At 33.2% G+C, this 26,723-nt stretch overlaps 1 protein-coding gene across 1 annotated transcript in view; it reads right to left on the bottom strand.

Moving 5' to 3' along the window:
• Window positions 1-12,289, bottom strand: part of LOC113394155 (octopamine receptor beta-2R) — a 203,251-nt gene extending 190,962 nt beyond the window's left edge. The window contains exon 1 of the mRNA XM_026631367.2: window positions 12,056-12,289. The gene's annotated coding sequence lies outside the window, so the exon portion shown is untranslated. The remainder of the gene's footprint in view (window positions 1-12,055) is intronic.
• Between the last annotated feature and the right edge of the window lie 14,434 nt (window positions 12,290-26,723).

Raw genomic sequence — 26,723 nt, 5'->3', positions numbered from 1 at the left:
ATGTTTTCTGTTTTCGAAAGTTTCAAATTGATTTTCTAACTAAATTCCCACAGTTTAAATTGGTTCTAAAACAGTCGTGGAACAATGTTAAGCGTAGGTGACATTTTCGAAAAAGGCTGTTATAATATTTTCAATTTATATACTCGGATTCAATATTTCTCTTGGTGGTTACCAAGTGTGGTGGTGGTGAAACATTGCTGCGTATTAGTATGTCTATGTAACTATCACCCAAATATAACTCATTAAACCGCTCAATAGCCCTATTGAGTGGTTGTCTTCGGGTTTGAAGGGTGAGTAAGCCAGTGTAGGTTCCGAACGATGGAGCACTGAAGGCGATTTAAGGGATTATTATATATTTCTCACACCATCAACAGATGGTGACCACCAAAACAAAAAAAAAGGAAAGTGGGTTGATAAACGGAGAAGAAACAAGGTACTGTACTGTTTTGTCTGTCTATATTTAAACATCGTAAATAGGTAGCAAATGGTGGTACCATTACACAATAAATAAAACTCGGGTTTTTTTTTGTGTCTCCGATATCTCCTCTAATGACCTTTCGTCAGAACCTATCTCCTGAATAGATATTATTCCGATGTTTTTTCTAGCAATCTTTTTTAAAAAGTCGCCCATTTATAACTGTCAGGGGCAGGGGCCGTTAAAATGTTTTACGACTTGAATGTATAGAATTTACTAGATCGTCTATTAAATCGATGTGTAGTCAGTTCTTGTTACAGTTAAAAATATATTTTTATTAATAGTTGAATTTATGTTACGAAATAAATATTAAAAATAAAATGTTTCACTAGTCGTAAAGATATACTGTCCTTTAATAATGTCTATGTATAAGTCAGCCTGAGTAGGTACAACCCATCACGTTGAGTGCTTCATAAGTCTAGTGTGACTTCACTTAGAAATAGGTCCGCAGATACTACACTCCTGGGTTCAACTCCGAGTCAGGTCATTAAAAATGTTTTTAGAATTTTTCGTAAATAAAATCTTAGTAGCTGTACCTGATCTGGAAGTGTGTACATTTCAGTAAATGATTGGAAAATTCACCTGTGCTAACGCACAATCATGTGCACGTTTGGCTAGTCTCCGTAGAGATCACGTTTTCTATCCCCAGATAGCAATACTTATTATATATATATTATATACAGGGTTATTGGTAATTCGACGTATTCTCGTTAGGAGGTGATAGGAGTGACTATTTGCGATAATTTTAACCCCCATATGCATAATGCAAAAGTTAACCATTTTTGAGTTATCACGTTTTTTAGAATTTTTTTCAAAATAAGTCAAAAATGAAACTTCAAAAATTTTATTTAAAAAAAAAGTAACAATTAGAATCTATTTTTATTTCTTCTTATTTATAAAAACGATTAAACACTGGTTATTTGTCAATATTAAAATAGTAATTATCCGTCTAAATTTAAAAATGCGAGGCGGAAAAAGTTGTTACTTCAATATTTTTTTGATTTTTTTCCACAAATTTGCCTTAAAAACTAAACAAAATCGTTATGAAACTTGTCCTGCAGATTATTTCAAAAAACATAACCGTTTTCTTAGCTTTAGCCTAATCAAAGTTCTTGCTCGAAGTGACTTCCCCTGCGCGCACGCATTATTTTCCTAAGTTGTGACTCAACTACCGAACTAGTCAAATTATTCCGCATCATATTTGATGGATGTTTTTAATTCTTATTTTGCGGCCAGACAAAGAAATAAACCGGCGTTTAGTCCGGACTCCTACCTGGCAAAATTGAAAAAAATGTTATTTCGGTACACATACAGTGTATACATATGCATTGAGTAAAAAGCTGTAACTTTAATATTACAAACAGACACTCCAATTTTATTATATAGATATAGATTATTGGCGTATTGACGAGATGGCCCAGTGGTTAGAACGCGTGCATCTTAACCGATGATTTCGGGTTCAAACCCAGGCAGGCACCACTGAATTTACATGTGCTTAATTAGTTTATAATTCATCTCGTGCTCGGCGGTGAAGGAAAACATCGTGAGGAAACCTGCATGTGTCTAATTTCAACGAAATTCTGCCACATGTGTATTCCACCAACCAGCATTTGAGCAGCGTGGTGGAATATGCTGCATACCTTCTCCTCAACGGGAGAGGAGGCCTTAGCCCAGCAGTGGGAAATTTACAGGCTGATTATGTTATGTTTATGTATGTATTGACGATGAAAATTATGGATAATAATTTTTATATTAATAATACTGCCCGTATTATTAATCTAAGGCTCAGCAGCCAAGTTAACCTGCATATCTCAAATATAATTCTGAAACACATCCATCAAACCGCATTGAAGAAACGAATCTTCTCAGCTATATTAGCAATGAGACTCCATATTTTGTAAGTATTTGAATACAGGGTGTATTGCTTAAATAAATTATAATTATCATATTAAGTTTGACAAGTTGAGCGATATGAAACTGTTAAATAAGTTCATGTAATAACGCTAAGTTAAAAACTGTATCAAGTTATATTAGAAGCGTATTGCAGTGAAGCACGTCTTAACTTTAATATACGACAGATGGTTCCGTGGAACTTTCTATTTGAAATGTTAGGAAACAAATTTTAAATGGAAATGAAGGGACAATTTTTTATTTAGAAACAAGTTAAGTTTCGAACGCTTTCAACATTTTTTAATTGAGTGCGATGCTCGAAGAATTGCCTTTTTTTTCGTTGCTGGATTGCAAAATTTTTAAAAACTTAACAGTGTATCTATAAAATATTGTTTTAAATAAATATTTTATAAGAGCGTCTGTGCTCTTGGTGGTAGGGCTTCGTGCAATCCCGTCTGGGTAGGTACTCATCAGATATTCTACCGCTTAACGCACTCACTATTGTTGTATTACGGTTTGAAGGGTGAGTGAGCCAGTGTGTACGGAACAAGGGACATAATATCTTAGTTATGATGACGATTACGATTGACGGTGGTAGCTTCACTTAATATAGTTTGTTAAATGACGATTCAAAAGTGCTTGTAAAAGCTTTCTTTGAATAAAGTATATTTTAATTGATTTTTGATTTTGAAGATGTAATGGCTAATACTTTCGACGGTGGTAATTTCAGTGGGCGATGACCTACTTACCATCAGGTATTTGGTCGTATATAAATACATTTTCAATAAAGCAAAAAATGGATTACGTATTTAAACAAAAAACTTAGTACAGTTTAGATTTATGAATAAAACAGAGAAACACTTTTATGTAATTAAATTTTATATTTTAATACAGAAATAAACAACTTTCTACCGTGTCGTTTGTTCGTTAGTAGAACGCGTTAACGGTTTCACATCAATATTAAAATAGTAATATATTTATTTTAAATAGACCTAAAGTGGACCTGTTCATTATAATGTTATCATTTACAAAGCAAGAATTATTTCATACTAATATTATCAATGTGAAAAGACCTCTGTCTGTCTTTCTGTCTGTTACTCTTACACGGTCAAACTACGGAACCGAATTTAATGAAATTTGGTTGCTTGAGCTCCAAGGAAGGAGATAGGCTACTTTTTATTCCTAACACATGACAACCGACCCCTAAAACGCAAGCGAATCAAGCAAAAACTAGTCATCAATATCATTATTATTATCTTTACATAGTATAAAACAAAGTCGCTTACCGCTGTCTGTCCCTATGTATGCTTAGATCTTAAAAATTACACAACGGATTTTGATGCGGTTTTTTTTAATAGATAGATTGATTCAAGAGTAAGGTTTATAATAAATGCACAATATAGTAGAGAAACGCTGATAACATTTTAGAGGTTTCTGAAGTGTTGTCGTGATTAAAAACATTTTTGCGCTTTTATTGCAACGCTGGCTGAACCCTACGAGATAGATCAAAATAATGTACTACAGTATTGTATACCTTAAAAAGGTTTTCGAAAAAAGTCCGCGATGGTATGTGTCTATCTCTTAGGGATAACCCACAATAACCATTTTTTATCCTTTACTTTTTACGTGAAATAATGGCTTATTTTCGAAACGATTTTTAGAAATATACCATAAATCCTTATCATTATAAATCCTTATCCAATAAAGTACCTTAAATACATTAAGAATTTAATATAGATCAATATGGCCCAGATATTCTGTAGTATACTTAGTATTAGCATTGCACCCGTACGAAGCCGGGGCGGGTCGCTAGTATTATAATATAAAATTAATTTAACGGTTTTTTTTTTATAATTATGACGAACCCTCTTGACGAATGCTAAAACTAGGAATGTCCTGTAGTTTCCACGTCAATTTTGCATTATACATACCTGCAATGCAGTTTACAATATTGAATGACGTTTATACGTCCAGCTCCGTTGCTGAGGGTCGAAGTGAGAAGCTACTACCCATAGCTTACTATGGTAAATCTAACGCGCCATCTTTTCACATGGGGTTGATTTGTTTCTGTCACATGTAGTAATCTGTACTAATATTATTAAGAAGTAAAATTTGTTTGTTTAGGTTAATCTCCGGTACTAATGATACAATTAAAAAAAAACCTCTGGTACTAAGTTCCATATTATTCCTGCTATATGGTATAAATTATATTCATAATAATTTTTGTATTAATAAATATTACTCATGCGAAGCCGGGGCGAGTTGCGAGTATGATATATCTATGTGATAATGGTTGCAATATACTTGAAAACATTAATTTCCATTACCACGGGTGATTGATCATTCAGAAAATCTAAAACAAGGACGCCATTAGTGAACGTTTTGACCGCATTTTGATAACCCAGTGACTTGGAAGACGTTCCAATGAGCAATTAAAAGGCATTCCTCGTATATTTTATATATGAAGTTTGAAACTACAGCTGGTATGAACCGGTGCTTAGGTGAAGTGAATATTAAGAACATATATATATCTGTTACTTTAAAAGCTCGAACTACGGTAAATCCTAATATTTTCCAGTAAAACCAAAGATTTACCAATTCTTAATGGTAAATGCCCAAAACGTTTTGCGATTCGAACTCTTGCCACCATTCACTTAGTAAATCTTAGGATTTACATTTAAGGCACGGTAAACGTTGAAAAAAATCAAGTCATAACGTGTTATAAAATAATATCCGAACTGAAAATAATTTAAATAGGTTATGTTAGGTTTGGTTAGTTATAAACGTTTTGGTCGTTTACCGTTAAGAATTGGTAAATCTTAGGTTTTACTGGAAAATCTTAGGATTTACCGTAGTTCGAGCTTTTACAGTAACATATATACATTTTTTTTTTTATGTCATAGGTGGCAAACGAGCAGGAGGCTCACTTGATGGAAAGTGACTACCACCGCCCATGGACATCTGCAACACCGGGGGGCTTGCAGGTGCGTTGCCGGCCTTTCAGGAAAGAGTACGCTCTTTTCTTGAAGGTTCCCAAGAAAAAAGAAGTTTAATACTGATATTATAAATGCGAAAATAACTCTGCCTGTTACTTTTTCACGGGCAAACTACTGAACTGAATTTCATGAAGTTTAATTTGAAGCTAGTTGGAACCTTGAAAGACTATAGGTTACTTTTTTATTAACACCTGGTGACCGATATAAAAGGCGAGCGAAGGCGCAAGCGACGACTAGTCATAAATAAAACTGTCAACATGCAAGTTAAAGTAATTGTTAAATAATTTTCAAGCAAACTTAATACAATATTAGATAATATAGACTGATGTATGTCTGATCGGAATGATGTGTTCTCCTATAATTGAGACGAAAGACGGAGAGGGTACCGCTGGTTTTTTAGTGGGTAAACCCGGCGTACCTGGGCGCACTCGGCGTTCAGGGCTCCGGGGAGTCCCCCCCCTCACCTTCCATCACATGGGGGAAGCGCGTAATGCGTTTTTCCAGCGAGAGAAAAAAAGAAGAAAAAAAAAAAGTCAGACTAAAATTATTTCATTTTAAATACTTTAATCTAGATATTAAGAATAAATATTGTTCATTAAAAATATAAGTAGAATAAAATTGGTGCTAAAGCTTTGTGAAAACCTTCTGGGTACCACCTCACACATACTCTACCACCAAACATCAATTCTTATCGTTAATATTATTGTGTTCGAATTTGATAAATGAGTGAACCATAAACAATACTATAACGTATCAGTTCCCAAGGTTACCGGCGCATGGACGACCCAAGCGATTAAAATTTCATTCAGTGCCAACGTTTATGAGCAGTGGTGACCAATTACCATCTAGTACCATCAGCCAGTCTGCTTACTTATTTGAAATGTTAAATAAAATACACAAATGTAGTGTAAAATCTAATTTAAGTGCAATATTTATTTCAGATATATCGTTTACAATGGCGATATCTGTCTAAGTATCATTGCATATTTATTAGTGAGATTAGTGAGTTTAAATTTAGTTCACGTCATATTACTAAACTGTAACTGTTTTACTTGCTTTTTATACTTTCTATTTTTGTTTTTATTTTTAATGTAAGTTGTCATTTATTTGTACTAATTTTAAGTGGAAACTTGATTGATTTATGTTTTTCTTATACTTGTTTTTTTTTTCTATTAAGTGTAATTATAATTGTTTGTTTCCCAAATAAATAAATAAATAAATATTTCTGTGGCCTGGTGCTAAAAGGGCTTATATTAAGAACCCTTACTTTTGGAAAATAGAATAGAACAATGTACAGACGTCGCTTGTCTTATAAAACGGATGCGTTTCTGGGTATCATTGTCGATAGCACTAAAATAACCTTATGCCGTTATAGGACAAACAGAAATATTATTTTTATTTGGAAATAGTAAAAAATTACTTTGGCCCTTTATTAAATGTACTAACCACTAAAATCAAACCAAATTATAATTTGTTTGGTCGTATTGATTAATGAAAAAATCTTTCATAGATCAAGGTCAGGGATCAACATTGAATTGTTTTAATCATAACGTTCACTAGCAATCATAAAATTTGTCAATTGTAATACAGCGAGTCGCTTACAATATAATGAATGAATCGTATGAATGTACTCGCAATGGCCCGGTCTATTGAATGACACAATTCGTTCATTACAAAACAAATGGAAGTTCGTTTATTATTAACATGTACTAGCTATTCCTCCCAGAGGTATTTTCTTACAAATACGTAAATATATCTATATTAATATATAAGATGTTTTTTGAATAATCAAAACATTAAAAACTACTAAACCAATGCATATAAAATTCGTACCAGAATGTTCAGCGCGTTTTAAAGGAGGTTTTACTGTATAATATATTTTGTTGGTGCAAATCCGTATGTGCAGGTATCTACTCAACATATATTCTATCGCTGAACGGGAATACTTAGTTTTGTTATGTTTTGATTTGAAGCGTATCCAGTGTAACTAGAGCCACAAGGGACAAAAAAAAATTGCAAATTTCCGACGGTTTCCAATAAAGTTTTGCAGCAGAAAATCTCCTAAACTTCTATCAAATTAAATCTGAGATATGGGAATAAAATATATACATATAACTTACAATATATTTAAATCATATATCGCATATTATGTGCCTTTTAAGTATATAGTATGTATACCCATGTATTTTATTTTATACCGCACGCCGAATTTCTTTTTACAAACGTGTATTCATATACCAATCTTGTTATTGCACCTGGTCCCAAACCGTAAAGTGTTAACGGCGATTTTAATTCACAGACAGTGATTTAAATTAACATTTTATTTACTTTAAAAAGGATAGACTTTTTGACATAATTAATAATAATAATAATAAATACTGGACAACATCACATACATTACTCTGATCCCAATGTAAGTAGTTAAAGCACTTGTGTTATGGAAAATCAGAAGTAACGACGGCACCACAAACAGCCAGACCCAAGACAACATAGAAAACTAATGTACTTTTTCTACATCGACTCGGCCGGGAATCAAACCCGGGACCCCGGAGTGGCGTACACATGAAAACCGGAGTACAAACTACTCGACCACGGAGGTCGTCTAAAACCGATTTATCGTTCAAGCATTACGTAACGTACTGTCTGGATTGTAAATGGCCCACTACTGGGAAATGGCCTGCCCATCTCTTACTCGCTAATGAGTTACATATACTAGTTTATTTAACACGTGCAGGTTTCCTCACGATGTTTCCCTTCACCGAGCGTAGTTATAAGCACGGATTTGAACCTATTATATTCCTCCTGTATGTCTACATATATACTATTTCTATGTCTATTAAAATATATATATTATGCTGTCCGTGGCTCTTCTATAGACATTTTCGTGTTCAAACCTTGCATTTAAAGTTTTCATGTGACATAGTTTTGGCAGTGTTCGCTTCAAAAGTACCCGGAACGACAATCTTCTCCCTGAATACGTTGACATAATAAGATCCGTCTAAAATACAAAACATATATAAATAAAACTTTACTATCTATCAATATGTGAGAGTTTCATGTCGATCGGATTAGTAGTTAAATTAATTAGATTAGTAATTCAAAATATCACCCGCACCACCTAGATGTCCGAAAATCCACGACAGCGCGATTTTTAAGACATTTTCTGCCTCGCACAACCACTCTGTGGAACCAGCTTTCGCCGGCGGTTTTTCCGAACCGATACGACTTAGGAACCTTCAAGAAAAGAGCGTACTCCTTGCTGAAAGGCCGGCAACGCACCTGCAAGCCCCCTGGTGTTGCAGATGTCCATGGGCGGTGGTAGTCACTTTCCATCAGGTGAGCCTCCTGCTCGTTTGCCACCACTAATATAAAAAAAAAAAATTAAATTTTAATTTACTATTTTATTAAATTAGTATAATTATAATCTTCTAACTATAATTAAATATCTTGATTAACTTATATTAGTTACTAGTTATCGCCTGCGTCTTCGTCTGGAGTTCCAACATGCTTCATACGAAATTTCATCAAATTCGGTACAGTCGTTTCGCTATAATATATAAATCTTTAATACAAATAATAAATTTATTTAAAATCAAAATAGTTTATTTTAAGGTATTTGGAATCGTACAGGATTCGATCAAATACTAACTAATAACATAAACCCCAAATGTGTGTTCGTTTTAAACATATTTTTTCATAAACGTCAGGGATACAGAAGAGGACAAAGAGTAACTAACCATCGCCTTATCTAGAATCACACGTGAGCAAAACAGCGCGTGGAACTAGCTCACTACAAATGGCAAGTCCGCCAGAACTCTTTTCAGCCGTGACGGATTTGCCGTCCCATTTGATTATGAGAGTGACGGAATATACCTATGAATAATGCATCGGTGTGCGTATCTATGGTAGTGTGTGTAATATAAACATGTAATGTACATAATTACAACTAAGTACACTATAATACGTCCCACGAAGTTGCTCTAGCCTCACAAAAAAAAAAAAATTACCGGTCTAAAAATTTTGGTACCATCCATGGTACGTATACAAACAGAATGCAGAACTGTTTATATATAAATTGCCACTAGCTCAGTGTAAAAAAATGGTATTTGCGTTCCTGCTTAACAAGACGTACGATGAAACAGAAAAATACATTACTTCTATAACCTAATTTCAACTGACCCATACACACACGCACGCACACGCACGAACTAATTATACGAATATTAAACTTTTATAAAAATACAATTGAAAAACAACGAAAGTATGGCACCAATATATACTAGAATTATTCTTAAAGGAGCACGAACTTGAGTTATTATGAAGTTGACAATGAATCACGATAAATAACATTCATTATTAAAATAGGAAATAAACTAAAATAATAGAAATAATTAAAAAAATCAACTAACGAGTCTACAGTAGTCGTATCTGGAACATCTACCATCTCACTTTACTAATAAGCAACGTTAATAATATGCTCTCGGAAAGACTCCACCTGACGGTTAATTCTGCAACCGTGCGCGCTCATTGGTCGAATCAAATAGCGCGCGCGACTTCCTGTTACACACATCCGTCCCTTCAAAAAAGCGCAAGGAAAGATGATACACATGAAAAATTATTATAATCATGATTTTCATAACATAACATAGTATATTACAAATTTTACTTCCACGTTTTTGTTTTAAAAAAAAAACGAACTAACTGACTGACTGACCATTTTCCGAACTATTTGGTATTTCGTATCCTGCATCTGTCAAATTCATATTTGGCGCAAATTAAAGCAATCCATTAAAAGCGAGCCAGATGTTAATAATGTAATTACAGGACGGATTGTAATTTTGAATTTAACATTACCATTTACTAACTGTACGTACGTACGTCTAAAATTCACACAAAGCTAAATTTTTAATAATCATTTCTTATTGAGCATCTACATCGCGAAAGAAATAAACGATAAACGAACTATATTTAGAAGATCTCCACATGAGTCGTATTCTGTATCCAGATATCTTAAAATCTCAACTGATCACGAAATTAATGAGATATATATTATTAACATAATTTAAGGATAAATAAAAAATACCCTGAACGTCCATGTTTGAACCAACAAATTTCGATTAAGATTCACGTATCCTAGCGTATCTACCAGCTCATTCAAATCCAGATCAAATATAATTTATTTTGTTCAAGTAAACTTTACAATATTTGATTTGAATCATTTTATTAAATACGGGATGATATTTACAAATTTAATTGGAATAATAAATACCTGTTATGGTTGATACAATCAATTAAAAAAAATAATTCACTATATATTGCTAAGTCTATAAACCTTATCTGTACGGAGTAACGTAGGTTCATCCACACGGGCAATCTTAGTCAACGCCAAACTACATTTGTTTCTACATTTAACATGTTCTGATTCATACATATTATATAGGTGCTTTTAGGTGTGTGTAATTTCATGATTGTGTACGTTTTTATAATGTAGGTAGACTCACAAAGTGCCACCTGATGGTGAGTGATCTCCGCTCATATACATTGTAAAAAAGCTATTCCTAAGATCGCCAATGCACCACAAACTTTAGAAACTAAGAAATTATGTCAATTGTGCTTGTAGTTGCATTGATTCAATCAACGTTCAAACCGGAACACAAAAGTATTGCTGTTCGGTGGTAGAATATTTGATGTGTGAGATGATCAGATGGTACCTACTTAGACGGACTTACACAGAGCAAAGTTACCATCAGATTTACATGCATTTATTGTAAAATGAAACTCCATTCACAATGATGCGCCAGTTTTCAATGTCGCTTAAATACGATTCAATGATATCAAAAACAAATATTTGTAGCAAATTATAAATTTAAAAAAAGAACTAATTTGGCGGCCATATTGAATAAATTATAAAAAAGAAAAATTGTATTGTACCAGCACAAAAAGTTTGTGCAAAACTGGACTGTAATGAAAGATTGGTTTAAAATTTGAATCCAAAATTGGGTCAAATTCAAAAACATACTAGCAGGTACAGTTATAAAAATATTTCGATAAATTTGATTCATTTGTATACATTACGAAAAGTTGGAATATTATATGACTGTTATGTTGGAGTGGATTTGTTTTATGTGATCATAAATATATTTTATATGACATGCTTAAATAATATATTCTATATAATAACAATAAAACGGTTATCCTACTGTCTTTCTATTTAATCTGCTTAACTGAATTTTTCCAACCAATTAAAACTATTAGGTAGCATTTGTATTCGTTCAAATTTTAAATTTATATAAATATAAAAGAAACACAAAGTTTTTTTTTTCAATTTATTTTTAATTGAAGGAGGTTTTATTTCGTTAAATAATACGATAATTTTAATGGTGAAAATTTAATAGATCTCGACCAAATGACGTCTACAAAAGACGATATTTGCCAACGACTTTTCATGCTTTAACACCCTTTGTGGGTTGAAGATAAATGATCTAACATTGAAATTATAATTAAAATACGAATAAGTTTTAAACAATACCAATAACAAAAAAAAATTCTCGAAGTGTCGTTGGTTATTTAAATTTTAAGACAATTAATAATTATTAATTAACCCAAAAAACATTAAATGATGTAATTTTATCTTAAATGAGAAAAATGGTAAACTAAAAAGAGATAGATAATTTTTAATCTTGTCAAAACTCACGTATTCGGTCTCCGTCGATTTAATATTATCACGATTTAAAAAAAATCTTTTAGATAGAACACTGACACACACTCGAACATCCGATGAAATTCCCCACTGTCACCATTAATTCATAATACACTTAAGCGTTTGAGATCGTGCGACGAAAATAGTGTAATCATCTTGCGACAATCGAATTTTACTCATCCATTTTATTGCACGGCTACGTGAGACGTACACACGCCACGGCGGTCCGCGAACGACTGACCCGGGAGCTACGCTGGTCGGAAAACGCGGGAAATGAAGAAGAAAACGCGCGAATTTTTTTTTTATCTGTGCACGTTTTTGCGTGTAATTGTCGGTCATCAGAGAGGGAGATTTTTTTTATTAATAAAGAATAACCTTTAATAAATAATAAATATTTATTTAAGAATAGATATATATCAAGGTCAAGGAATATAACATTCAGCCATGACTAACAATGAAATATTATATAGCAAATAGTAACTACTATTCTAATTTATTTATAATATAAGAAAAAGTGCTGCGAGCCGAGAAGGTTTAAGCCCACCCGTGAAAGATTCAAAAGTTGTTTTACCTAAATAAAAAAATAAACTCGAATTAAGGAATGAACCATGTATTAATTAATAACGGTTATAAATAATAAATCTATTAATCGATTAATATTTATATTTGAATTTTTGTATATCCATTAAAACGAATTCCGGACTTTTTAAATATTTTATAAAATTTTCAGTCGAATAATAATTATAGTCCGTCGTTCGTTCGTTCGTAAAATTATTGTGTGAAGTCTTATTATATCCAATTAATGTTCTACTATTATATAATTGTTTATATTTCTTAATTAACTAAATTAATAATAAGCTCCATATTACTATTTTTAAAAATAAAAAAGTTTTTATGTAAATGAACGAAATAATTTTTCGAAGTTGATATTTTAAATAAACGTTTTAAGTGTATATTTCCTTATTTCTTTTGTATAAAAATATATATTGTATAAAAGGGTTATTGTTTTTCAAGTATTATTTATATTAGAATGAAAAACATAAATTGAATGAGATGATTATTTTAATACAATACTCAAGGAGCGTGAGAATTTTTTCAAAAATAGAATCTTATTGTAACGTTCGTTAAAAAACCCGCGATACGTGATATTATTATTTTTAAAATTAAATATAAATAATTCGAAATTTAAAATGTTGATAATGTTCTATGTTCCACTATTTCCAACATTAATTCGTATAAGAGCGGAGATGGCACAGTGGATGAGTGCGTGAATTCTAGCTGTGGTAGTGTGTTCAATTCTAAGTTTACAGTTTAGTATTTATTTTATTTTCATTGAATGCTTGGTGAAAATGTAAATAGAAATACAATTACGAAAATAAATTCTGTGACATCCATTACATATTTAAACAGCGTGGTGGCATAATTTACTTGATGGTAATCGCAAGCCCGTCTGGGTAGATACCGACCAATCATATTGACGACCTCCGTGGTCGAGTAGTGTGTACACCGATTTTCATGGGTACGCCACTCTGAGCTCCCGGGTTCGATTTCCGGCCGAGTCGATGTAGAATAAGTTCATTAATTTTCTATGTTGTCTAGGGTCTGGGTGTATGTGGTACCGTCGTTACTTCTGATTTCCATAACACAAGTGCTTTAGCTACTTACATTGGGATCAGAATAATGTATGTGATGTTGTCCAATATTTATACAAATCATAATATATACTTGGTATTGTGTTCCAATGTAACTACAGGCACATGAAACACCCAACACCCAACGTTGGTGATACATTGGCGATGTGAAAAATGTTAAATATTTCATACTGCACCAACGTCTATGCTGGTAACTACTTCCCATCAAGAGTCCCATTTACCCGTCCCATTAAATCAGATGACGTCACGCTTAGAGTACTTCGTACAGTTTCCTAACAGAAAGAATGTGCTTTTGTTTTTCTTGAGTCTATAGCAATTAAAATATTTGTTCTTTTGAAATACATGTCATATACAGACACAACCTTTATTGTGTATAGAGATTTGTTGCTCAACCCATATCCGATTCGGGTCAATTGAACCCTTTTCTAATTGCTTTTTATGCAAATATAATTGACCTATCCGTCTTGTTCTGTGGTTTGTTACATCATTGACACTGTAAATATACCACTGAGCTATATCTTTATATAGAAAAACACAGAATATCTATTAACAAATACATTAAACTATTAAAGTAATCCCAAAGGCATAGATTATTCTCCTATAGGGTATTTCTTAATACCACAACGCTAGCACTTACCAGCATGAAATTAAAAGTTGTAATTACAAATGAAGTATATAGATAGTCGAAGGTGCTCATTCGAGTTTCAATTAATTATAAGAGGGATACATTGTAGGCAATATTCGTTTTGTAATATAGATAGAGGCGCACTGAGAAAAAACTTTACAAATATGGCGTTGGATACTTCGTTGGAACAAAGTTGGTTTAGCTTTTTGTTATGTATTAAATAAGAAACACAATAAAATTAATTAAAAACGTTTGAGAACGTTTAATCACTTGTTGGTACTGCTTTGTGCAAGCAGGTCTGGGTAGGTACCACTTATATTAGCCTGTAAATTTCCCACTGCTGGGCTAAGGCCTGTTCTCCCTTTGAGGAGAAAGTTTTGGAGCATATTCCACCACGGTGCTCCAATGCGGGTTGGTGGAATACACATGTGGCGGAATTTCGTTGAAATTAGCACATGCAGGTTTCCTCACTATGTTTTCCTTCACCGCCAAGCACGAGATGAATTATAAACACAAATTAAGCACATGAAAATTCAGTGGTGACTGGCTGGGTTTGAACCCGAAATCATCGGTTAAGATGCACGTATTCTAACCACTGGGCCATCTCGGCTCTACGTCATTTAACTATAGCTAAATTTTTATGTAACAATTTTTACTATTTAGACTTATTGATCATAATACATTGAAAAGTAACGTTAAAAAAGTGACGTATATTTTTCAGTACATGGTCAATGTTTGTACACATTTTTAGTTATGAAGCTATTAAGTTTCTTGCCGGTCTTCTCAGTAGAATCTGCATTCCAAGCGGGTTACAGCTTTATATTGAAATGTATCTTGTAAAATGGCGATTTAACATGATTATGGTAGGAATAGGCTATTTGATAATACGAAAAATAAAGTATCGATTATTATAATCTGTATATATTATAAGTTTAAAAATGGTTATTCATTGACGTAAGTTGAAAATAATAATTAATTTATTCAAAAATCCATTTTTTTTAAACGTTAGTCACGTGACACAAAACGCTCCTGATTGGTCGGGTTTATGATGACGTCACTTGCTTGTTGACCTCGTTTGCCTACTGTATGTGGATTATATGTGCCACAGATTACAATACAGGCAAGTGAAGCACCCCATGCAGCGCCATATTGTCAAAGTAGCGTTTTCGCGCGCTATTTAAATATGGAATTTTTAATTTGATATTTTTCAGCAAATATGTACTAGAATTTAAAAAAAAACAACTGTTACTGGGTTCCTTAACCTCTACTAAATAATATAAAATGGATTTTAAAAACCAGTCCAATAGCCTATTATCAAGTCATACTTATGCTCATCCGCATTAATAAAAAAATTAACTTCTTTAGTTCTTAATTTGAAATTCAAACGCCAATATTACAGTTTAGAAAAAACGTTTACTATCCAATTAGTGTTAAACAATATTCGAAGATTAATAATTAGTAAATTCACTCAGACGCTGTATCAGAGTTAAGAATTATGACTATGCAACGTATCAATAAAGCTATTTCAAGAACAATAAAAAATACAGACATTTGACCACGCTAATGTCGCAACTAAAAATGGAATTAGATGATAATTTTACATTCGACGCATTATATTTTTATTAAAAGATTTGATAATCAATGCCTGTTCCACATAAAGGGCGAGTAAGCCATATTTCACGGGGTATTTTCCGAGGAATTATTTGGATTAATCCCAGCCGCTCAATTTGATCTTCGGGCATCGAGTTTGAACTCTAAACTCCGATGTATGGGCAATGGTAGTCACTTTCCATTTGGTGAGCATTTTGTTTGTTAGCTACGTACGTATATATAATACATATATATAATATGGAAATATAAGGAAAAGAGTTATCATATAAAACAAACTAAAAGACAAATCAATTAACAAATAAATATTTATATATAATATAATTTTTCTGTACGTGTGTCAGCCAAGGAGAGCATGAGGAATTTTAATTAAAAAAAATTGGTTTGAGTTGGATCAGATTGCAGAGATTTTTATGATATACTAAATTAGATGAACGGGAAAATAGACCACCTGATGGTAAGTGGTCACCACCGCCCATAGACATTAACGCTGTCAGAAACATTATCCGTTTCTTACATTCATGTAACCTAAACCGATCTTGGAAGTTACGATGTTATGTGCCTGGAGTTACCTTGGCTCACTCACCCTTCAAGCCGGAACATAACAATAGTAAGTATTGTGACTTGAAGGTAGAATATAATTTGATGGGTGGCACCTATCCAGACGGGCTTGCAAAAAAACCCTTCCTCCAAATTAAAAAAAAATGTATATAATTTTCTCACGATATGTCCCAAACATAGTCGGGACATCTTATATATTGATAGCGAATGGGACGATAGCTGCACGTAAAAGATCGGTTATGATCTCATTTTGAAGAACTCCAGCCGTATATGTGCAGAAAATTAAAAAGGATTCTTAATAGCAGTTTACTACGTTGTTACGATTTAACAAATAATTAATTTTAGAGAGCGGAAAAAGGGTACTGGCTGTGTGGAGAGCGGCGCTATGCCTGTATATATATATATATATATATTTACAAAGAAATTAAATCAAAACAAAACCTGTCATAGGTATCGAAATTTGTAAAAATCTGTCGAATAAACGCGAACATGCTACCCACTAGTATAATTCATTATTTATAGAAATTCAAATTGATTTGACGTTGCTGTCATATTAAATGTTAATATAATTAAACAACGACTGTTTTAGCCAAACAAAAACATACTCAAATCTTTTAAATGTATTTTACGAGGTTCCGCCCGAGTGTAAGGGAGCATTCAGGTGCTAGGCAAAGTTACCTTCCCCTTTGTCCTTTCCAAAGCCGCTAAGAGCGTGTATTTTTAAAAAATCATATATGAATATTACCTGGGAGTATATTAAAAATAAATCCCGCAATTTTCTTCTATAGATTCAAAGCAAACAACATTTCGGATTATATTTGAACAATCAAACAAAGAACCAAAAAAACGAAGAAGAAGGTTCGTATTTATTTTAGTCTCATTTCTAATATCATGATTTTTTTTTCATACAAAGTTGAAATAGAAATGTAAATATTATTGTAATTTGTATTTTAATCACGAAATGTCGAACCGGGACGAAATGTTAAAAATTATTTCATTCTGATGAATTATTTTTTTTAGAAAGGGCTGTGCTTAGAGATATTTTTGAGGATATAGAGGAAATGAGGTGACTCAACATAAAACTTTAGTAACCATGTGACATAGCCTAGATAATTAGCAAGCTGATTGGCATACGGCTGATCACATTTCTCGCTCGATAGCCGATTGGATAGACGTGTTCATGAGTTGAGATCGCGTCTTGGCAAACATGAGAAGAGGCATCCTTGAGCTAGATGGAGTGATAAGTTACAAAAACTGGCTGATAACGATTGGAGTATAAAGAGGAGAACAGGCTCATTACCGTGGTCTGACGAGACGTATGTCCAAAAATCAAAATATACTTTATTCAAGTAGGCTTTTACAAGAACTTTTGAATCGTCATTTAACAAACTATATTAAGTGAAGCTACCATCGGTCCAATTACCGTCTCAACATCGTACGTTTAATTTAATAATTTAATACCATATGATTTTTTATACTATTTTTATATACCAACCGATCTATACAGCTGTAGTACAGTGTGCTTCTGTAAGATATCATTTTATTTCACTTCGTATCTCACTCTGGATATTTTATAACCGACTCATAGTGATACACCATTATGACACGTGTAGGCTACAAATCTTATATTTATCATTACCAATATCGCATATAACAATCTGACACTTCTCGTATTCTGCGGTGAGTTTTGAGTTTAATCTTACAGCATACTTCTACTGTGCTCGTACATCGCTCAATATACCCTACTATTTATATTTCTAAATGTTAAAATTCAAATGCAATACTGTTCAAATTGCGAAGTCTTAAAGGCATTGTTTGTATGTTGAACGTTTAAAATTAATACGTTATTTATTTTCATAATGCTTTGCAATTAAATTTAACCATATTAAAAAGAAATATAAATGTTTACTTTAAAAAATTGAGTGTCTATTTTTTAACTAAAAATCATTCATATTGTGTTTCTCAGCTCTTATAGTTTTGGCAGCGTCCGCTTTAAAAGCGCCGGAGTCGACAGTTTTATCTCAGACGACATCTGCGTATTGATGATGATGTCATCCTGACCGATTTCAGTCACGATCTCAAAGGAGATCAGACAACTAAGCAGAACATATTATAGTGGTCAAGTGTTCACGCAAACACAGGGGCACTCTCTATTCTCTTAACCTTTTAATCTGATGGCACTAATCCGAAACGTTTAGAAATAGTTCAGTGCAGGACCATCGCCTTAACGTGCTTTTCGCGGCACACTTCCAACTTCTAGACTCCGGACTATTACTAAGAATTTTTCGACAAAAAAACCCAACTACTTTTTACCGTGAACTGAGTTTTGAATCCAGGACCTCGAGATTTGCAATCTTATATCTAGCTACTAGACTATACTATCAAGGCAGTCAACTTTGGAGTGCTTGACTGAGCTTGAATCTATCATCGGTTGATATTCACGTATCCTAGCCTCTACGACATTTGAGTCAGGCGTTGACAAAATATCTCAATGCTCAGTTTTATTTAAAAAACTCACTTAAAATTCGGAGTAAACTTTTATTTTTTAATGCAAAAAATCAACGAAAACACGTCACTGAGAACTTTTCGAACAAAAAACCGAATATCCTTTTATCGGCTCGATCTGTGCTCTGAACCGGAACCTTATACTATAAACTAAGCAGAGCTTAGGTATAAGGTTCTCAGACTGCCTCGTTGGTCTACGGAGACGACGAGACAGTCTGCACAATAAGCTATATCTGTAAGAATATACAATACATTAATATATTATATACCCTCCATTACACTATGAACGTTTTTCAGTGAACCTTGGGAAAAATCATACTTCTTTTTAAGAATATATTTATATTACGATATAAATAAAGGCTATACACAACGTCGAGTTACCAGACCACCGTGCAAGTGACAATCGGCAGGTACTTATCATGTATTACAAGAAGCTAGCACAAATAATCCAAATATAACGCGACTGTAACCGCGGGGCGCGTAAAGAATCATTGTAATCGACGATTACTGTTAGCTTTCAGATTTCTTGGGGTCGAGTGAATACGAGGGTTGAGGGAAAACGTTTCTCTGTTTCATATATTTCGCATCAATTTAACATATTGTATCAAGATGTATCCATATTGAAAAGTAGTAAGAGCCCGTAATCTATTTAGTTATTTGACCTTTTAATATTGTTACAATACAGATTGTCGTAATTCGTCACAACTACAAGTACCATTGAAATCAGCGTTGGGTTTTGGAACGCGACTTGGAAGTTGAATGGTACACCTGATTGACAAGTGCAGTCATTATTGTGTTTGTCAATATATATTGTTTTGTACTGTATTATGTATTACTGGTTTTTTTTATTTGTAAATTCGTGTCTTGAATAAACTTTTTCGTATTCTTATTCTTAATGTCCCAGGAATGGGCTTAGGCCTCTCCTCTAGATAATATTAGGATCTTGTTTCACCGCTTTGATCCAATTCGCTTCGGTAGATTGGAAAATATTACAGCAAAATATCAACACCTCATTTCGAGTATTCACTGCCAAATATGAAATACTTTAAATATTGGACAACATCACATACATTACTCTGATCACAATGTAAGTAGCTAAAGCACTTGTGTTATGGAAAATCAGAAGTAACGACGGTACCACAAACACCCAGACCCAAGACAACATAGACTCGGCCGGGATCGGACCCGGGACCTCAGAGTGGCGTACCCATGAAAACCGGTGTACACACTACTCGACCACGGAGGTCGCCATTTTACTTTATATTGCTTTGTTACTTTTTTATGGTCAATCTCATAGTTTCAGTGTCTAAGGTGATAATATATAGAGACGCACACTTTATATTTACTATAAATATGTTTTTGTGTATAACTTGTGTAAGTGTAGTGACTTCTGATGGTCCTTAATAAATAAATAAATAATTTATATAAAATTTTTATCCATACATTTACTAAATTTGTTAGTGCTTTAGTTACGTTTTTTGATAATTTAATAATATTAAATGTCAAGAACAGCTTGAGCACTTAAAAGAGTTCTTGTGTCTTTTGTTCGTTGGAAACTCGGATGTGGAACTCACATGATGCGGGAAGGTATATGGGAATATCTACCAAAAACTCGCGGTACTCATTATCATCAAGACAATCTTTTGGGGCAAACACTATTTCACTATCCCTTTAAACTGAAACACAATACTTTACTTTAATATTGCACTTGATATTGATATAACTGATAGATAATTGACATGCAATAATAGATAAAAGAATGACATGTAAACAATACTAGATTGCCTAAAGAGGTTTTCATATTTGGGAAGCCGTTTATAATATGCTAGTTTATATTTCTAATGTGTTCCGTATTTTTGAACACTTAGAATGCTTGGATACCATTGGCGAGATGAATGTAACCATATTTATGGCGGTTTGACTGAAACGATCTATATGACATTATAAACGTCTCGACCTTTTGAACGAGTATATTGTTGACAACAATAAGGAAACTTTGTTTGTACCGATATTATTGACTTTTTGGTTGCGTCTATTTATTTCGTTACCCTGAACGTCTCTAATTATTTGACGCTGACTGTACTTAGGTGATAACAACCTACCCAAAGTCTGCATAAAGCCCTATATCTAGCTGAAGTTATTGTTGATAACTATCTAGTTGGCTAGACCAACTCTTAAAAAATTACTGACTTCAAATTCAAAGGGGATCAAAGGTGAAGTGTGCCAAATTAAACAAAAATCAATTTCTATATCGGTTCATAAATGACGGAGTTATAAAAATTGAACCGATTTGATAACATCATATTTCTTTTCGACGTCTTAAAAATAAACTCTAAATTCATTTTTTTATAGAATCAAAAATCAACAACGAAACGACTTTTACGCAACTTACGTAAACGATAATAATACTAAAATATACATATCCCTTTTTTTTTCAATGAGTTAAAGGGAGATAAACAACAACACAGCACAAACGTTTGGGATAAACTCAATTAGTTTATTAGATGGAGGGACAGATAGCCGTCTGGCAACGATGGCTATTGCGATCCTGTGTAATCATGTCGCTTCTAGCTAGAGAGCTGATAAGAATTTTCAACACCTTTTAATATCTTAACTTCTAATAAATTTATAAATATTATAAAAATGGTTGCTATAATTTTTCCTTTAAACAAATCTCTATCACTACATAGTATAAAACAAAGTCGCTTCCCGTTGTCTGTCCATATGTATGAAACTATACAACGGATTTTGATGCGATTTTTTTAATATATAGAGTAATTCAAGAAGGTTTATATGTATAATACATGCCTAACATAGCAGAGAAATACTGATAATTTCAGAGGTTTTTGACATTGCAATCGCTGGCCGAACCCTACGAGATAGATCAAAATAATGTACTACAGTATTGTACACCTTAAAAAGATCTACAAATAAATCTGGATGGTATGTGTCTATCTCTTAGGGATAACCCACGATAACCATTTTTATCCCTTACTTTTTACGAGAAATAGAGGCTTATTTAAGAAGTGATTTTAATCAATACTGCATTAATATGTCCGATTTAGTACCTTAAATACATTGTGCATTTAATATAATATAACTTAAATGAATATTTTCTAAGATATTACAGATTAAAATTCAGGGACATAGCGGTTTGTATTGTCTAACGACAAAAAAAGCTGATCGTTGTATATAAAGACATTCTGTACTATATTTAGTACCAGTATTGCACCCGTGCAAAGCCGGGGCGTGTCGCTAGTGTTTTATAAAATAAGTATGTTTTTATACTGCTATCCGTCCGTCCTTGTTCATATAGTTTTTTTTTTGGATTCTTTATAAATAGTACATAATTATAATTGCAATAGTTTTGTTATACAGACATAAGAACAGAGCAATCAGGTTTCCTTGTAATATTAAAAAAAAAAACGAATTACTTAGAAAAGGGTAACCAGAATAACGAATGGGGCCCTTGATGGTAGATAGTTACCACAGACATTGTGACAATCCCATACATCATCAAAGCACCAGCAACCTTCACTAAGAACTCAATTAGTCAATTCACTAAGAAATTATGTTTCTTGTATGTGTTGTTACACTGGTTTAGTGACCCTTCAAACTGAAACACAATTACTTTCACTGTTTAACGGTAGAGTACGTGATGAAAGGGTGGTAACCACTCAGTTGAAATAACACAAAGTCCTACCACCAACTAAAATACACAAGTAACATTTTAATTTATACTACTCAATAATTAGTTTAGCTTCCTTCATTAAATTTTCAACGGTAGTTTAGTGCAAATTGTTATCAGCACGATCGTGACTTTGACGTTAAAATTCATCCTTCACATTGAACCTATGAAGTTTATTGTACTTTTTCCATATGAATTTTTATTCAAATAGATTTCAAATAAATAAATTTAGATTAAAAAAAAATGAATAAATAATTACATCTTAAAGATGATTTAGGGTTCAAGCCCAGCCAAGCACCACTGAATTTTCAGGTGCTTGATTTGTGTTTATAATTCATCTCGTGCTCGGCGGTGAAGGAAAACATCGAGAAAACCTGCATGTGTCTAATTTCAACGAATTTCTGCCACATGTGTATTCCACCATCCCGCATTGGAGCAGCGTGGTGGAATGTGCTCCAAACCTTCTCCTCAACAGGAGAGGAGACCTTAGCCCAGCAGTGGGATATTTACTGGCTGTTAATGTAATGTAAAATATTTGTAATTTATTTTCATAATCATACGTCTAACTTTTAGCGGTTACGTAAACATCGAAAGGAAACTTTTGCCTTTTGAAATATGGCAGATTATATGAGTATGCACCAACCCACATTGAAGCTCTAAGCCTACTCAAATGGAGCGCAACATTTTACTTAGTCAAGATATAAATAAACTTTAATTTATGTTCTAAACGAGTACAACTTTGTACTTCAATTGTATTTTAAACAAGACCAAAAGTGTAAACAATCTATCAACCTAATCGGTTAAATGGGACTGATTTAAAATTCAGTTCGAAGATTTAACCCACAAATACTAAAAGGTAAGTTTAGTAAGTAAAGTGCAGTACAATTCACATTAAATGCCGCATCGAACAACACAGCGTCGCATTTTACACGTGTTAAAGGAAATTAAAGTGAATACACAATATTATTAAAGTCCATATTTGCATGAAACGCAGACCAAACGTTAGTACGCGGTGACTGTTTGTTTCTATATGTATACGCGGTAGGTTTGATGTGAATCGTACTTGAGATAACTCAATACACTTGACAGAGTTCTGTCAAACTACCTGAATTGTACGAAACTCTGGTCAATATTTTCAAATGTTTATTTTTATACGATTACGAATTATCACAAACTATTCTACAGTTTGAGTAAATTAATGTTCAGAAATATGTATAGCCGAAAAAAATTACATATATGGATTTTAAATTATAAAATTTCACAACAAAAATAAATTCCATCTCCTGGCCTATAACCCCGGGCACTTCCTGTACGCAATCAAAGCGCTCGAATTGAAACGATCGGGAGTCAGCCATCTCTGGGTCGAATACGTATAACTATTGCCAAATCTTCCCTTACTTAAATTTAAATATAAAATCGAATAAAATATATAAATATGACTTATGATTTGCTTAAATACTAGATGTCAAAATAATTGGAGTTAATAGTCATCGATTCTAACGTAGAATAAACACAGTTAATTCAATTAATTGTGTGTTTCAGTTAAAATGTAAACGTCACTTAGTCATACACAGTATCAATGTGTGTTGTTGCGAAATGTGAGTGAGCCAGTGTATAGTTACACGAGGGGCACATCTTAGTTCCCAAGGTTGCTGGCGCATTGACAGTGTAAGGAATGATTAATATTACTTACAGCACCATTGTTTGTGGTGGACCAATTACCATCAGCCACTGGTCATCCACTATCAGAGAGAATTACAGAACATTGTTAAAGAATAATGTCAATAGTTCAAGGGGGATAAACCTAATTCCAGCAGAAAGGTACTTACGAATGGTTATGTACTTTTATTCCATAATAATTAGTGATATACGTCTGGACATGAGGTTTCATGCAGTAAAATTAAAGTACATATAATATATATATATATATATATATGTAAAAGCGAAATACCCGTCACTGATTAATCATGAAATCTCAGTATTAATAGTCAACTCTACCACCTACAAACTTAAAATTTGGCACGTGTAGACATCCGCGGATTTTATGAAACTCCACCTCTAAGGGAGTATAAGGGGTTGGAAATTTGTAGGAAAGTCGTATGTTTTTGAAGAAAGAGATTTAAAATTTAAAATTTGTGCTCTATAGATGGTGTAGAGGTGTACTTATAATGTGTCTTTAGAAATCAACCCCCTTTTGGAGTTAGCCTGGGGATGGTTGTTTGTTGGCCATATCTAATGAAAATATATATTTCTTTACTAGTTTCCAGTCCTGGGTTCGGCCACGTGTGGGAAAGATATTAAGGTGACGATCAGTTGAGTAGTTAAGGTAAGAAAGCGTAACATACAAATATATAAAAAAAATATTAATTAGAATTCAATTTTAACATTCAGAATTAAATTAACGTGAATGCTGGGAATGTTCTATCAAAAGGTTTTATCACCTTGTGACACATCACTCACCTATCATTCATCCCTCATCTTTCATTTTCTGGCCCGGGAGCATGTACGAGCCAGGCAGCTCGTACAGTATTATGTATCGTCGCATAAGCATTTTCACATTATTGCATCAGTTCGTGTACGGCTAGCAATCATACCGCGCGCGCTCATTTCATTATATCATATAGTTCTTAATTACTTACAATCAATATATATCAATCAATCTATCAATCAATATATCAATCAATATCATTCATTTTGACGACCTCCGTGGTCGAGTAGTGTGTACACCGGTTTTCATGGGTACGCCACTCCGAGGTCTCGGGTTCGATTCCCGGCCGAGTCGATGTAGAAAAAGTTCATTAGTTTTCTATGTTGTCTTGGGTCTGGGTGTATGTGGTATCGTCGTTACTTCTGATTTTCCATAACACAAGTGCTTTAGCTACTTACATTGGGGTCTGAGTAATGTATGTGATGTTGTCCAATATATATATATATATATAATATCATATATCAGAGACTTTCATTCCACTCTACAATCAACTATCACTAAAAGGTTGTACGGACCGTACAGATACAATATTTTTAATCACCCTTGAACCTACCTAGCCCTGTCCCCACAGATCATTCATTTTCAATTCCCGAGATCAACGATACTGTAAATGGTTCATTAAAATTCACGTAATGAAATACAAACAGACAATTGAATTATGTTTTTAATCTGATGGACAGTACAGTCCTCTGACTGATTGATTCAAATGCCTCGATGGTCTTGGCTTAATAAAGTAGATCTTGAAATTCTGGTTTTATGAGTCGAGCCCGTTAAAAGTGATTTGGTTTTTCTCTCAAGAGATTCCCGGTAAAGCAATCTAAGCTTGGAGTTTAAAGGTAGTCAGATTTTCCTTCTTTATTTTTTTTAAGCCAGGGAAATCTGGGGCTAATAAACTAGTTTAAATCTAAAGTATAAACTACCGTACTAAAGTGCCGAGATGGATAAGTGGACGATACATGCATCTTAACTGAAGTTTGCGAAATCCAGGCTAATAAGCTTAAGCGTCAATGGAGCAGTGGCTTAAGGAATGTAAAAAGTCCCAGGTTTGCTGCTGAACCCTTGAACTATCATCGTCTCCACTTCCAACAGAAGACTATTGGAGGGATAAAAAGGAATATTAATATTTTTTTATAATAGGGCATTGCTACTATTAAGAAAAACTCTTAATACCTATCCACGCTGGAAAATTTTGGTGAAATAAACTAAAAATTATCTCTTTTTAGAAAAGTAATTTTCTTATTCCCAGTAATGGAAAGTTTATGGGCTCTATTTATGTATGTGCCCAACCTTCATTGAAACAGCACCATCAAATCTGCTACAAAGCATAACCTCAACCAGAGATGTAACATTTACCCAGCGAAAATATACAGCAGTAAATATACCATAGGTATATTTTCAGGCTACTTCTAATATCAAGTAATTTCCAAATACGAGCATCGATTTTAAACTAAATTCACAATGCAAATTGCTTTATCAAATTTTGAAATGTTCTACAAATAAACTTGATTTTGAATGTCTATGTTATCTCTATTGTT

This window comes from Vanessa tameamea, chromosome 24 (genome assembly GCF_037043105.1).
Source record: "Vanessa tameamea isolate UH-Manoa-2023 chromosome 24, ilVanTame1 primary haplotype, whole genome shotgun sequence".
Taxonomy (NCBI): Eukaryota; Metazoa; Arthropoda; class Insecta; order Lepidoptera; family Nymphalidae; genus Vanessa; species Vanessa tameamea.
The sequence above is the reverse complement of the archived record's forward strand: the minus strand, read 5'-3'. Positions and strand labels throughout refer to the sequence as shown.